This window comes from Delphinapterus leucas, chromosome 11 (genome assembly GCF_059928025.1).
Source record: "Delphinapterus leucas isolate spDelLeu-1000000601 "Yukka" chromosome 11, BTC_Dleu_Yukka2, whole genome shotgun sequence".
NCBI classification, from domain to species: Eukaryota; Metazoa; Chordata; class Mammalia; order Artiodactyla; family Monodontidae; genus Delphinapterus; species Delphinapterus leucas.
This window is the reverse complement of record NC_143139.1, coordinates 8,757,693-8,773,964: the sequence shown is the minus strand read 5'-3', so window position 1 is coordinate 8,773,964 and position 16,272 is coordinate 8,757,693. Positions and strand designations below refer to the sequence as shown.

At 39.7% G+C, this 16,272-nt stretch overlaps 1 protein-coding gene across 5 annotated transcripts in view; it reads left to right on the top strand.

The window, feature by feature from the left end:
• The first annotated feature begins 8,502 nt into the window (after positions 1 to 8,502).
• Positions 8,503 to 16,272, top strand: part of STYK1 (STY kinase 1) — a 56,485-nt gene continuing 48,715 nt past the window's right edge. For 4 of the 5 annotated variants that reach the window (XM_022577589.3, XM_089920281.1, XM_022577585.3 and 1 more), the window contains exon 1: positions 8,508 to 8,857. The gene's annotated coding sequence lies outside the window, so the exon portion shown is untranslated. Of the gene's footprint in view, positions 8,858 to 16,272 lie in introns of all 5 variants that reach the window. The other variant, XM_089920285.1, reaches the window with a different exon arrangement.

Genomic DNA, 16,272 nt, shown 5'->3' with positions numbered 1-16,272 from the left:
CATTTACCATTGCAACAAAAATAATAAAATACCTAGGAATAAACCTACCTAAGGAGACAAAAGACCTATATGCAGAAAATTATAAGACACTGATGAAAGAAATTAAAGACGATACAAATAGATGGAGAGATATACCATGTTCTTGGATTGGAAGAATCAACATTGTGAAAATGACTCTACTACCCAAAGCAATCTACAGATTCAATGCAATCCCTATCAAACTACCAGTGGCATTTTTCACAGAACTAGAACAAAAAATTTCACAATTTGTATGGAAACACAAAAGACCCCGAATAGCTAAAGCAATCTTGAGAAAGAAAAACGGAGCTGGAGGAATCAGGCTCCCTGACTTCAGACTATACTACAAAGCTACAGTAATCAAGACAGTATGGTACTGGCACAAAAACAGAAAGATAGATCAATGGAACAGGATAGAAAGCCCAGAGATAAACCCACACACATATGGTCACCTTGTCTTTGATAAAGGAGGCAGGAATGTACAGTGGAGAAAGGACAGCCTCTTCAATAAGTGGTGCTGGGAAAACTGGACAGGTACATGTCAAAGTATGAGATTAGATCACTCCCTAACACCATACAGAAAAATAAACTCAAAATAGATTAAAGACCTAAATGTAAGGCCGGAAACTATCAAACTGGTAGAGGAAAACATAGACAGGACACTCTATGACATAAATCACAGCAAGATCCTTTTTGACCCACCTCCTAGAGAAATGGAAATAAAAACAAAAATAAACAAATGGGACCTAATGAAACTTCAAAGCTTTTGCACAGCAAATGAAACCATAAACAAGACCAAAAGACAACCCTCAGAATGGGAGAAAATATTTGCAAATGAAGCAACTGACAAAGGATTAATCTCCAAAATTTATAAGCAGCTCATGCAGCTCCATAACAAAAAAACAAAAAACTCAATCCAAAAATGGGCAGAAGACCTAAATAGACATTTCTCCAAAGAAGATATACGGACTGCCAACAAACACATGAAAGAATGCTCAACATCATTAATCATTAGAGAAATGCAAATCAAAACTACAATGAGATATCATCTCACACCAGTCAGAATGGCCATCATCAAAAAATCTAGAAACAATAAATGCTGGAGAGGGTGTGGAGAAAAGGGAACCTTCTTACACTGTTGGTGGGAATGTAAATTGATACAGCCACTGTGGAGAACAGTATGGAGGTTCCTTAAAAAACTACAAATAGAATTACCATATGACCCAGCAATCCCACTACTGGGCATATACCCTGAGAAAACCAAAATTCAAAAAGAGTCATGTACCAAAATGTTCATTGCAGCTCTATCTACAATAGCCCAGAGATGGAAACAACCTAAGTGTCCGTCATCGGATGAATGGATAAAGAAGATGTGGCACATATATACAATGGAATATTCCTCAGCCATAAAAAGAAACGAAATTGAGCTATTTGTAATGAGGTGGATAGACCTAGAGTCTGTCATACAGAGTGAAGTAAGTCAGAAAGAGAGAGACACATACCGTATGCTAACAGATATACATGGAATTTAAGAAAAAATAAATGTCATGAAGAGCCTAGGGGTAAGACAGGAATAAAGACACAGACCTACCAGAGAATGGACTTGAGGATATGGGGAGGGGGAAGGGTAAGCTGTGACAAAGCGAGAGAGAGGCATGGACATATATACACTACCAAACGTAAGGTAGATAGCTAGTGGGAAGCAGCCGCATAGCACAGGGAGATCAGCTCGGTGCTTTGTCATCGCCTGGAGGGGTGGGATAGGGAGGGTGGGAGGGAGGGAGATGCAAGAGGGAAGAGATATGGGAACATATGTATATATATAACTGATTCATTTTGTTGTATAGCAGAAACTAATACATCATTGTAAAGCAATCATACTCCAATAAAGACGTTAAAAAAATTTGTTGAGTCTTTTTGGTTTTATGGCTCATGATATGGTCTATCATATAGCATGTTCTCTGAGGTCTTAGAAATATTTCTGCTCTTGTTGGGTGGACTGTTCTATAAATGTCAACAAGATTCTGTTGACTGATGTTGTTGTCAACTTTTCCTATATTCTTGCACCAATAGACCATCTATCCATCTAGACCCACTGGTTTCTCCTCCATCAACATGTAGTGCTGAGTTTTGGGGGAGATAAAGGAAATCTTCAAAGCTATATACTGAGTTTATCCAAAGATATGGTTTCAAATTGGGAGATTGGGATTGACATATATACACTAATATGTATAAAATCGATAACTAATAAGAACCTGTTGTATAAAAAAATAAAATAAAATTCAGAAATTCAAAAAAAAAAAGATGTGGTTTCAGCCAGACTGAGTGAAGAAGGGGCAAGATCTTAGCACCTTCCCCACTTTGAAACTTGTCTTGTGAACTCATGTAGACTTAAGCTAAACATATCTTAACTCCTTCAAAAATTTAAGAAACTGGGTCAGGCAAATTAAAGATGATAAAAATTGTATGGAAAAAAAGTAAAGAAATACGGTATTATTAACTTAGGGACTTTTTAATCTTTAAGGTTTCTTGCATAAATGAAAAATACATTAAGTGCCAATGTTCTCAGCATTGTTTTAAACCTTCACACCAATCCTGGCTAGTAGCTTTTGTTGCCATTTAGGAAATGAGAAAGTTGTGGATCCAGGTCACACAGATTCAGTAGGAGGCTCAAGCCCACGGAAATGGAGGAGACAGGAAGAGTCTGGGAATCAGAAGATCTGGGTTCAGATCCAAAGTTTTCATCATCTTTAATCTCAAGCCACTCACTCAGCAGCGGGGTTTTCATGTCTGGCTGAAAGGAAAAACGTTGTGTGGATCAGTGGTTTTCAACTGGGGGTCAGGGTGAAGTAATTGCAGAATTTTCCCCAGCTCTCTCTCAACTTTAGTATGCCATTATCCTTTTGTAAGTGCCTCTGTCAAGACCACTTCTAGGGATGGCACCAAAGAACTATATTTCACTGGCTGATATCCATAATCTGTGTCTGCACATAATTGTAGGGGAAATGATAGCAGAGGTAACAGCCAATGTAGAGTGTTCCAAGCATGTGGCAACAAACAGGAACAGGCAATGGAGAAGCTGAATGAGGATTGGACAATTTGCTCACTTAGTGTCAGTTTAGAAGTGTGTTTAGGAACTTCCCTGGTGGCGCAGTGGTTAAAAATCTGCCTGCCAATGCAGGGAACACGGGGTCGAGCCCTGGTCTGGGAAGATCCCACATGCCCCAGAACAACTAAGCCTGTGCACCACAACTACTGAGCCCGCGTGCCACAACTACTGAAGCCCACGCACATAGAGCCCATTCTCTGCAACAAGAGAAGACACCACAGTGAGAAGCCCGCACACCGCAACGAAGGGTAGCCCCCGCTCGCCACAACTAGAGGGAGCCCACGCTCAGCAACAAAGACCCAACACAGCCAAAAATAAATAAATAAAATAAATTCATTTTTAAAAAAAGGAAAAAAAAGAAGTGTGTTTAAACTGTGATATGAGACCATTTTTGACAAGTATAGTTTGAGAAAACTCTAAAGTTGCTGTAGTTAAAATGTACTAGTGACGATTAAGAACTACTGAAGTCATTTTCTTGATGGACTCTGAACTTTTCTTTTTTCCTCCACTTTTCCTTTGCTTAGTCCTTCCGCTCCTCTTCCTTCTTTTTTTTTTTTTTTTTTTTTTTGCGGTACGCGGGCCTCCCACTGTTGTGGCCTCTCCCGTTGCGGGGCACAGGCTCCAGACGCGCAGGCTCAGCGGCCATGGCTCACGGGCCCAGTCGCTCCGCGGCATGTGGGATCCTCCCGGACCGGGGCACGAACCCGCATCGTCTGCATAAGCAGGCGGACTCTCAACCACTGTGCCACCAGGGAAGCCCAATTAAAAATAAATAAATAAATAAAGTGAATGTGCATCCAAATGCATGCATTTTTTTAAAAAAGAAGAAATTAAAAATGAAAGACAAGATAGCATGCAGAAAATGTTTATTAATGTAATAAACTTCTTACTATGATATTTTAATAATAACTAGTAAAGTGATTTAAATTGTTTTATTATTTGTAAAAGTATTGGCTTAATATTTTGTGATATGTGATTTGAAAATATGTTTTATATGTTCACTTTGATCTCATAGTCGATTTCAGTGGCTGTAATAGCTGAAAAAAATGTATGGGTCCAAATGGAAGAAAAACATTTTGCTCCTATCATGATATATTTCAATTCCATCTACCAGCTATTTAAATGTTTTGTTGGAATTTGCATAGAAAATTTTCATCTATCTGGTATCAAAACAGTTATGTAAACTAGTTAAAAATTGTTACATAATAATTGCTTTCAAAGTGGAAACCATTTATACAATTTTTAGAGGTTAGAAATTTTAAAAAGGTTTTTAGAAATATGTAAATATGAGAGAACTCAGAGGTGAAAAATATATCATTTCAGCAACAAAAAAATACACGATAATGAATAATATCTCCAAAAACCTATTTTCAAACCCCATAGCAAGGGTTCTTTTCAAAAAAGTTCAATTTTTACACATTGTGAAAATATCACTTTTACCTTGAAGGTGTTCATCTTTTCTATAGCTATCTGCTAGCATACTCCTGTCAGTCACTGAACACAGGAAAAATAGCAAATTTAGGAGACCTACCTTCATATAGAAGAAAAGTGGATAATATTTTAAATGTGACAATTCTCTTAAGTATACAGATGCATCTATATAGGACAATTTAAATTATTACTTCTCATTTCAAGGTATTGCCAGGATTATACTATTTAATAGTTTTGATTTTACAAAATAAACCACATTGATATCATTATAGATTGCATTATGTTAAACATGTATAAACAAATGTAAGTTATCACCCCCTTTTTTCATTTAATTGCAATTCTTTTCTCAGGATACCTCATCCTGCATACGTGACACGTGACCCTCTGACATGCAGATTCAGTGAGTATTCCATTGTCACTCTTTTATATAAAAATACAGTGAATTTTAGTGAGAAAGCTTACTTTCATATACTTCAAGATAAAAACATAAGCAAATCTTCGTATTTTCCTCACAATTTACATATATCTCACTAATGTATCCTATGTACCGAGCACTATATAGATTATCTTTTACCTTTACTACAAGGCTTTTTATTTCCCTTTTATTTATGTGGAGAACAGTGGCTCTGAACAAGTGGTATGCCTGCATTTCTCAGGGTAATTAATTCTAGCTGCTGTAACAAACCATCATAAATTTCAGTGGCTTACTATAATACAGTTTTTTCTTATGGACGCTTTTGGTTGAGTGGTTCCCATGGGCACTTTTCCTCCCAGTGGCTTCTTAGGAATAAAATCTCTTTCCATGCTATGGGTCTGTTGTCTTTAATACATCGTTTCAGCTTGTCCTGCTGTCATGCAGCCAGTAGATGGGCAAATGAGAAGATGTCTCCTGGGCTATGGTCCCCACTGCTCTGAAGAGGTAGGGGGAAATGTCGGTATATAGAAGATATTAGTGAAGGGGGCACGTGCAGTCAAGCTCACATTTTGGCAGAGGGTTACTGCTGGTCACAAGGAACAGATGCCTCCGTGAGTGATTTGATTGCTTTTCCACATATCAGAAGATGCAAGAAATTGGGCTCATAAACTCTCCTCCTGAAAATATCTAACCATCTGAAGGCCTGTTCTGCCAGTTTTTCCCAGAGCACAGAGTGCCTCATTCCTGATCTCTACCCTGAACCCCTTTTAAGGTGTGTTGAAGGTCAGGGATTGCTGTGGCTAGCGACTTCAGCCTTGTAGAACCAGACGGCGAGTGACAATTTTTAGTTGGCAATATCTACTGTTCTTTCAATTCCTGAGACACCCCATTTAGGTGGGGGGCATTGCTGCAGCGAGTCTATTGCTGACTCTGTTTACAGCTTGCATCATTGTTCCGTTTCCATGTGCCATGCAAACCTTCTTTGTAAGCCTCGGGGCCTGTGAAGCTGTGTATGGTCCCCTGCTGCCCTCCTATGGTGAAGTTGGATTGTTTTCAGATAAAGTTGGAAGAATCCATTTGCCTGGCTTTTGTGTTAACTTTCTTTGAAACAGTTCCAAAGCAATGCTACCCAGTCTATCACAGTTTTGGTTTTTTTTTTTTTTTTTTCGGTACGCGGGCCTCTCACTGTTGTGGCCTCTCCCGTTGGGGAGCACAGGCTCCGGACGCGCAGGCTCAGCGGCCATGGCTCACGGGCCCAGGTGCTCCGTGGCATGTGGGATCTTCCCACACCGGGGCACGAACCCGTGTCCCCTACATCGGCAGTCGGACTCTCAACCACTGCGCCACCAGGGAAGCCCTATCATAGTTTTTTGGCTTTGTTTTGTTTTTCTGTTTTGTGAAATAACTCTCCCAGTTGTACTTACGGTCGCCTTTCCTGAGGCTCAGTTATGTTATAGGGTCTAGGCCAAAGGACTTTAAGAGACAGACACAACGCTGAACATCATTCTGTTCTTGTCATTGGGCAAAGCCTTCTCGCTCCGACTCTTTCCTTATAATTAACAATTTTCTAGGGCTTTCTCCATGCCTCACGTAAACAGATTTCAGGAGGGTCCACCCCACCAGTCTTCAAGCTGGAATTCCTCCTCACATTTGTAGAACCCAACAGAATACACTAAATAACACAGGAACGAGTGTTGTTGTAGGAATTTAGAGGATCTGGTAGAGGTGTGTATGGACTAAACTGCAGAATGAAGAGGTCCCCAGTATATATTTCAGAGTGACCTCTTGCTGTTCAGTACTTAACATTGGCAGAGCGGAAAATGGGCATTCAGTAAATGCTGATTGAACGAATGGCGAGGCAGAAATAGCCGTCTGGCAGGGAAGGATGGACTGAAGCGTTGCTGAAAATGAGTAGGAGGGACAGAGGTAATAATTGAACTTATAAGGGAATGAACACTTGGAGAGAAAAGAGAAATAAGGGATATCTAGACACCTTATTCATGCATATATGTGTGGGACCAGTGATACATATATGCCTCCTGTTTACATCTTCTGTTTAAGATTCTCTATCTAGCAGGTATGTAGGTGTTTCTGTGTCTGTGCAGTTATTTCCAGAGTTTTCCCTATCTCAGAAATTTTAAAAATTCATAATTTATTTGAATTGTTTATTAAAATTGGAGAATAAACTTTTGAATCCCCCTTTGTTCTATCTGTATATATTTTTTAAAATTTCTAGGTCCTAGAGGTTATTACTTCTGTGACTGTAGTGGGTCCTTTACAAAAACTAGATTTTTAAACACAATTCTGTGTATTAGAATGGGTATCTAGCAGTTGGATGCTGCAGGAATTACAAAATGAGTAAGCCATGGTCTCTGCCTTCAAGGAGATCAGGGTTCTTGGGGAAGTAGAGTAGGAGATTACATAATATAAAGCTCAGATGAGTTCATGTGTCTTTTATTCATCAATTATGACATAAAGGATGGGAAGAAAATTTGAGTGATGAGACTTCATGCATTCTTTTTTAAAATTGAGGTAAAATTCCCATAACAGAATTAACCATCAACCATTCTTATCAGTGGCATTCAGTACAGTTCATCCTATTTTAAAAGAGATCTGAAGGAAATAAAACTGTCAATAGCAAAGACTAGAGAACTGAAGTACCTCAGTCTCTAAATGTGTCACGTCACATTGCACCCAAATTCTTTCTGTTCTAACGATGCCCAATTTCTGCTTAGTTGGTTAACAATGCTGAGCAAACTGGTCATCTATTCAATCTATGACCTATATTTCTTGAATAGAACGTGTATTAGGTGTTAGTATCTAATTTGGAATTCTCCCAGCTGTGTATTTTCTTCAGTGTCTCCTATGATTGTAAAATCCATGTGGGGGGACTTCCCTGGTGGCGCAATGGTTAAGAATCCGCCTGCCAATGCAGGGGACACGGGTTCGAGACCTGGAAAGATCCCACATGCCGCAGAGCAACTAAGCCCATGGGCCACAACTACTGAGCCCGCATTCCACAAATAGTACTGGAGCCCGTGTGCCTAGAGCCTGTGCTCCGCAGCAAGAGAGGCCACTACAATGAGAAGCTCGCGCACGGAAACGAAGAACAGCCCCCGCTCGCTGCAACTAGAGAAAGCCCAGGCGCAGCAACAAAGACCCAACGCAGCCATAAATAAATAGATAGATAGATAAATAAATAAGTTTTTAAAAAAGTTAACATAAATTCCACATGGGCCAGTAACCTAACTAGTTGTTCATCACTATATCCCTAGAGGAGAACCGAACACACAGATTATGTAAAAAGCATTTGTGAATGATTGATTACCTACTCCTGGGATCTTTATTTTCACTTGTCCCATATCTATTGCCTCATGTCATAGCAGTGGTCAATATAATCTGGTGCCCCCAGTAAAGACTTGGGGCTGGGATTGTCCCTGGAGCTAAAGTCAAATCCTGACCATTCTGAGCACCAATGAAGGCAGCTGTTATTGGGTCGCACAGGAGGTGGCGCTGTTGCGCTTTATCATGACTATAATTTCACCTGGACAGGCGTCTCCTTTATACCGGTCTAGCAATCGCTAGTGAAGGAATTGAATAAGTTGATCAGCGACAAGTCCAGCTTTTACAGTTTCGGCAGAGGTTTCCTGCTGGTTCGTGTGTGGTGAGTCCCGGAAACCTCAGTGCCCGCAGACTTTCCTTTGTGGGAACCCCGCCCAAACTCCATCCTTTGCTGGCAGCCACGCCCCACAGTGGGAAGGAGGGACTGAAAAGCATTTCCTTGAGGACGGCACAGCTTGCCCTACCCAAAACAGTCTTTTTTTTTTTTTTTCCTGGCTGGGCCCGTTTCATCTGAAATACAGAGTGACCGGAGGAAGGACACGGTAGTAAAAAGGGTTTGGGGGTACTAAGGGTGAGAGGGGGATGGCAGTGATGCAGCTCTGGGTGGACTTTGATGTTTGGGAAGAAAAAAAGGGAGGCGGCCGAAAGTGGGGTGGTTGCGAGTGCCTGTTTCTATTTTATGTGAACAGCGATCACCAGGTGAATGAATCTGTATTTCTTTGGAACAAGCATCTCGTGGGTTTTGGCTTCTGTCTTTTTTTAAGGAGAGGCTAAACTTGCCTCAGCAATTTTGGCAAGGACAGAGGCAGCCAGAAAGCGAAGTGATGAGGGGTCTCTGTGTATTACTGGAGAGGAGGCCATCAGGAAAGGAGAGATATATGGAAACAAGCAGGTACAGGAATTACAGTACTTGTCACAGGACAATACAGTCGTTCAGACGTGCCGCCTTGGGCTCCCTGCTGTCAGCTTCAGTTCCTCATCTCTTATGCATAATGAAGAACGTAATTACCTCACGGGGTTGTTGTGATGTTTAAATGAGATGAGATAATATCTGTAATCACGCTTAAAAATCGTGCAGTCTGATAATGCTGTTCTTCGTTTACCGAATTTCAGTTTCCTTCTTAATTTGTCTTCTTTTTCTTTTTTATTGAAGTGTAGTTGATTTACAATATTATTAGTTTCAGGTGTACAGCATAGTGATTCAGTATTTTTATAGATTTTACTCTGTTAAAAGTTATTACAAAATAATGGCTATTATCCCCTGTGCTGTGCAATATATCCTTGTTGCTTATGTATTTTATACAAAGTAGTTTGTATCTCTTAATCCCATACCCCTATCTTGCTCCTTCCTCCTTCCCTCTCCCCACTGGTAACTACTACTTTGTCCTCTATATCTGTGGGTCTGTTCTGTTTTGCTATATACATTCATTTGTTTTATTTTTTATATTCCACAAGTAAGTGTGAATACAGTATTTGTCTTTCTCTGTCTGACTTATTTTACTATGCATGCTGTTCTCTAGGTCCATCCATGTTGCTGCAAATGGCAGAATTTCATTCTTTTTTATGGCTGAGTAATATTCCATTATATATACATATGTATATATGTCTTTTTTTATCCATTTGTCTGTTGATGGCCACTTGGGTTGCTTCCATATTTTGGCTATTATAAATAATGCTGTTTTGAACATTGGTGTGCATGTATCTTTTCAAATAAGTGTTTTCATGTTTCCGGATATATACCCAGGGGTGGATTTGCTGGGTCATGGTAATCCTATGTTTAATTTTTTGAGGAACATCCATCCTGTTTTCCATAGCAACTGCACCAATTTACATTCTCACCATTAGTGTACGAGAGTTCCCTGATCTCTACATCCCTTCCAACATTTGTTATTTAAAGCTATTCTCACAGGTGTGAGGTGATATCTCATTGTGGTTTTGATTTGCATTTCCTTGCTGATTTAGTGATGTTGAGCAACTTTTCATTTGCCTGTTAGCCATCTGTATGTCTTCTTTGGAAAAATGTCTATTCAGGTCTTCTGACCATTTTTTTGATTGGGTTGTTTGGTTTTTTTTAATATTGAATTGGATGAGCCTTTTGTATATTTTGTATATTAAGCCCTTGTTGATTGTGTCATTTGCCAACACTTTCTCCTATTCCATAGGTTGTCTTTTTGTTTTGTTGGTGGTTTCCTTTGCTGTGCAAAAGCATTTAAGTTTAATTAGATCCCATTTGGTTACTTTTGCTTTTATTTCTTTTGCCTTAGGAGACTGATCCAAGAAAATATTGCTATGATTTATGTCAAAGAGTGTTCTGCCTATGTTCTTTTTTTAGGAATTTTATGGTTTTAGATCTTACATTTAGGTCCTTTAACCATTTTGAGTTTATTCTTGTATAGGTGTAAAGAAATGTTCTAATCTCATTGTTTTATGTAGCTGTCCAGTTTTCCCAGCACCACTTGTTGAAGAGACTGTCTTTTCTCTGTTGCATATTCTTGCTTCCTCTGTTGTAGATTAATTGACCATAAATGCGTGGGTTTATTTCTGCTTTCTATTCTGTTCTATTGATCTATGTGTATGGTTTTATGCCAGTACTGTGCTATTTTGATTACTGTAGCTTTGTAGTCTAGTCTGAAGTCAGGGAGAGTGATTCCTCTAGCTGTGCTCTTCTTTCTCAAGATTGTTTTGGTTATTTGGAGTCTTTTGTGTTTCCATACAACTTTCTTAAGTATTTGTTCTGGTTCTGTGAAAAATACCATTGATATTTTAATAGAGATTGCATTGAATCTGTAGGTTGCCTTGGGTAGCACAGTCATTTTAACAATATTAATTCTTCCAATCCAGGAACAGGATATATCTCTCCATCTGTCTGTGTCATCTTCAGTTTCTTTCAGTGTCTTATAGTTTTCAGAGTACAGTTCTTCTGCCTCCTTAGGTAGGTTTATTCCTAGGTATTTTATTCTTTTTGAAGTGATTATAAATGAGTTTTGATCCCCTTCCCTCTGTCTTCTCCTTTGATAACCCCTTTAATGAAAATATTGGTGCACTTAATGTTATCCCAGAGATCTCTTAGATTGATTTCATTTATTAAAATTTGCTTTTCTTTTTTTTTTTTTTTTGCGGTACGCGCGCCTCTCACTGTTGTGGCCTCTCCCGTTGCGGAGCACAGGCTCCGGACGCGCAGGCTCAGCGGCCATGGCTCACGGGCCCAGCCGCTCCGTGGCATGTGGGATCTTCCCAGACCGGGGCACGAACCCGTGTCCCCTGCATCGGCAGGCAGACTCTCAACCACTGTGCCATCAGGGAAGCCCAAAATTTGCTTTTCTTTTTGCTGTTATGATTGGGTGATTTCCATTATTCTATCTTCCAGATTGCATACGTGTTCTTCTGTATCACTTAGTCTGCTATTCATTCCTTCTAGTGTGTTTTTTATTTGCTATTGTGTTCGTCATTTTTGATTGAGTTTTTAAAAATATATTCTAGTTCTTTGTTAAAATTCCCATGGTGTTCATCTATTCTTTTCCTTAATTTAGTTAACATCCTTATTACTAATGCTTTGAATTCTTTACCTGGTAATTGTTTATTTCTGTTTGTTATTTATTTTTTCAGCATTTATTATTTTTCTTGGCTTAACTTCCTCTGACTGTATTGACTCTATGAACAGTTACCTCTTGCAGTCTTGAAGGGGTGTTCTTGTGTGGGAGCATCCCTGTACAGACTATGTGTGCCCAGTGCCTTTGGTGGGAGAGCTGAATTTACTGTGTATGCAATCATGTCTTTCCTCAGGGTGTGCTGGCAGCTATCATTTTGGTAGGAGGTGGGGCTGGACATGGAGGGGCTGGAGCTGGAGCTGGTGTGAGGCGGGACTTCCCCTCTTCTCAGTGGCCATCGCTGCCCTATTGGGGGTGGGGTATGACCCCAAGTTGCTGGAGCAGAAGCCCTGAGGGTTGGGCCAAGCTGGCTCTGTTTCCTTTAAGCGTGTGTTTTCCCCTCCCTCTGTTCCGGGACCCTTGTCTGAATTGTCTCTGATATGCTGCACGCGCAGATGCCTGCAATTGTTTCCCTTGCTCTGCTCAGAAGTAGCCTTGGGTCCAAGTCCCTTTTGCCCCTTACAGCTGATCACTGCCCCACCCAGGTCACCTCTGCATTGAACAGCTGAGCTTTCTTCCTGGCTGTGGCCACCCCAGATCCAGTGTCACACTAAGACCCAGAGTAAGTGGGGCTGGAGAGTTCTCTCTGCTTGGGCTGGGGCACATGCCGAGGCTGTCTCGGGAAAGCTGGCAGCCACTGGAGTAGTCCTCACTCCGTCCTCTCCACTTTGCCTCAGGGGCAAGCCAGCACATGTGCGCTCCTCATGAGTGAGTCCAGGCTCCCCACAGCTCTCCTGTTAGCCCCAGTGGTCTTCCCACAAGCCAAGGGAGCTCATCTCCCCTGTGTAGGGGGATGCCCAATATGTGGCTTGAACTGCTCACTCCCCAACATGGGTCTTCACCTGTGTAACCTTCCTTTTCCCCTGAGTCCCCTTCCAGGGGCACAGGTCCTAACCTGATCACTTCTCTTCCCTTCTTATCCAGTTATGTGTGGATCTTTCCTATAGCCTTGTTTGTACAGGAGTCTTTCTGCCAGACTCTAGTTAGTTTTCAGTGAGAATTCTTCCATATGTAGATGTATTTTTGATGTGTTCGTGGGGGAGAAGTGAGCTCCGCCTCCTCCTACGCCACCATCTTGATTGATCCCATCTCTGTCTTCTCTTTTTCTTCATTTGTTTTTCCTTTCTATCAATCCCTCAACCTCATTCCCATGTTGTCTCCTATCTTTCCCTGTTATTTCTGTGATTGTGGACTCCTTCTGATATGAATCCTCTTCCCATCTGAGTTGTTCTACATTTCAGACCAAGCTTTCTTCCCACTACTTACTTGCAGCCATCGGTAGTTATGGTGATAAAGGCATTAAGCTACTGTAATGTGTAACACACCCACACTGAAAAGCACCCGGAAAAAGCCCTGTTACCAAGTGCTAGGGGTACAGCCAGGAAGAAAATAGCCAAAGTCCCCAAATTCTTGTTCTCATGAAGGCTTTCATGCTTTCTCTTCTAACTCCCCACCAGGCTACTGCTCTGTGTCTACTTCTCGGCTGTGCTAATAAAAGGACGTAAAGAAACTGAGTATGCCCTCAAGGAAATTACTATCTGGTTAGAAAGAAACAGATAATCATAGGCAAACTGATTAAGTACTGAATAAGTAAGTTGGGTATTCAATGCTCTATATTAGCATATCATTTCTTGGATACAGTTTGTAACTGGGGAAAGTACAAGTAGAAGGGAATTAATGTACACAAAGAAAAAGGTGATATTATACACATAGTGTAAAGTGGAAAGAGTCCTGTCCTGAGTCCAAGGATCTGAAATCTGTTTTAAACTCTGGTACTTTTTGTGAGCAAAGAACAAGGTACTTACCTCAGTGTGCTTAGTTGTTTTATTTATTTATTTTTTTCTGTCTTAGAAAATAAAGGGTTGAGGTAGACTGGCAAATCTTGGGAATTCTTCCACATTAAAAAACTGGGTCTTTTATTGTGGAATTTCTCATAATTTCTCTCAGTTTCCTAACCAGAATGATCATGAGGAGATAGGTTAGAATTTAGCTGAGGAGACAGTCAACTCTGGATAAGGAAAGGAAAATGGGGATGAAGTGAAAGGGTTCCTATCCATGCCTTAGCTTCAGCCTCATTTCCTAAAGTTAGTCTTACCCCCCTCAGCTCAGGTGGCCTTCTCCACAACGTTCCCCTGCCTACAACGCTAGCTGAACTGGGCGGTGTAGACTCCAGCTATATAACGCCGTGAAGGCCCCTTCCTAAGCGAGAGATTTCAGGGAACAGAAGGATTTCCTGATGCTCATGCTTTCTTTAACCCTCATCAGTCTAGGTTCTATCTCAGCTTTTAAGCATTGTCTGCCCCTGCACTTAATATGCTTTCTTACTTATAATGATAATCGTTCTTGGCCTTGATGTAGCCAATTGCCAGTACAGCCGATTCTTTTTCTTGTTAATTAAAGAGTAATTGGCTTACGACACTTTGTTAGTTCCAGGTGGACAAAATAGTAATTCAGTATCTCTTTACATTACAAAATGATCAACACAATAAGTCTAGTTACCATCTGTTACCATACAAAGTTATTACAGTGTTATTGACTACCTTCCCCAGGTTGTATATTTCATCCAAGTGACTCATTTATTTTGTAACTAGAAGTTTGTACCTCTTAATCTCCCTCACCTACTTCACTGGTTGTCCCCCCCTCCTCCCCTATGGCTGCCACCTGTTTGTTGTCTGTATCTATGAGTCTATTTCTCTTTTGCTGTGTTTGTTCATTTGCTTTGTTTTTTTAGATCTCGCATATAAGTGAGATCATACGATATTTGTCTTTCTCTGTCTGACTTATTTCACTTAGCATAATGCCCTCTAGGTCCATTAATGTCAAAAATGGCAAGATATCATTCTTTTTTATGACTGTGTAATATTCCATTGTATATCTATCTATCTATCTCACATATTCTTTATCCATTCATCTATTGATGGACAGTTAGGTTACTTCCATACATTTGCTCTTATGAATAATGCTGCAATGAATATGGGTATGCATATATCTTTTTTTAGTATTTTTTATTGGAGTATAATTGATCTACAATGTTGTGTTAGTTTCTGCTGTACAGCAAAGTGAATCAGTTATACATATACATATATCCACACTTTTTTAGATTCCTTTCCCACATAGGTCATTACAGAGTATTGAGTAGAGTTCAGTAGGTCTTTATTAGTTATCTATTTTATATATGGTTTTGTGTATATGTCAGTCCCAATCTCCCAGTTTATCCTTCCTCCCCTTTCCCCCTTGGTAACCATAAGCTTGTTTTCTACACCTGTGACTCTATTTCTGTTTTGTAAATAAGTTCATTTGTACCAGATTCCACATATACATGGATTCCACGTATAAGTGATATCATATGATATTTGTCTTTCTCTGTCTGACTTATTTCACTCAGTATTCATATCACCTCTTTTTACATGCATTACCCTTTGTCTCCCTAAAGATTATTATTAGTGATATATGAGAGGAGAAAAAATATGACCAATGAATGATAGGGCAATGAGCATATATCTTTTTGAATTAGTATTTTTTTCTTCAGAAAAATATCCTGAAGAGTAATTGCTGGCTCGTATGTTAGTTCTGTTTTAATTTTTTGAGGAACCTCCATACTTTTCTCCATAGCGGCTGTACCTCACATTCTCATCAACAGTATATTAGGGTTCCCTTTTCTCCACATCTGTGCCAACACTTGTTTATTTGTTGTTATTTTGAGAATAGCCATTCTGATAGGTGTGAGTTGATATCTCACTGTGGTTTTGATTTACATTTCCATGATGATTAGTGAAGAGCATCTTTTCATGTGTATGTTGGCCACCTGTATGTCTTCTTTGGAAAAATTCTATTCAGGTTCTCTGCCCATTTATTAATTTTTTTTTGATGAGTGTGTGTTTTTTATATATTTTGGATATTAAGCCCTTGTCAGATATATCATTTGCAAATATCTTCTTCAATTTAGTAGGTGGCCTTTTCATTTTGTTAAGAGTTTCCTTCACTGTGCAAAAATGTTTTAGTTTGATATAGCCCCATTTGTTTTGTTTTCTTTTTTGCTTTTGTTTCCCTTGCCTGAGGAGACATATTCAAAAAATATTTCTATGTCAAAATGTATATATTACCTATGTTTTATTCTAGGAATTTATGGTTTCAGTTCTTACAGTTAAGTCTTTAATCCAGTTTGAATTTTTTTTGTATATGGTGTAAGAAAGGAGTCCAGTTTGATTCTTTTGCATAGTGCTGTCCAGTTTTCTCAACAACATTTATTGAAAAGGCAGTCTTTTCCCCACTGTATATTTTTTCCTCCTTTATCATGGATTAATTGACTG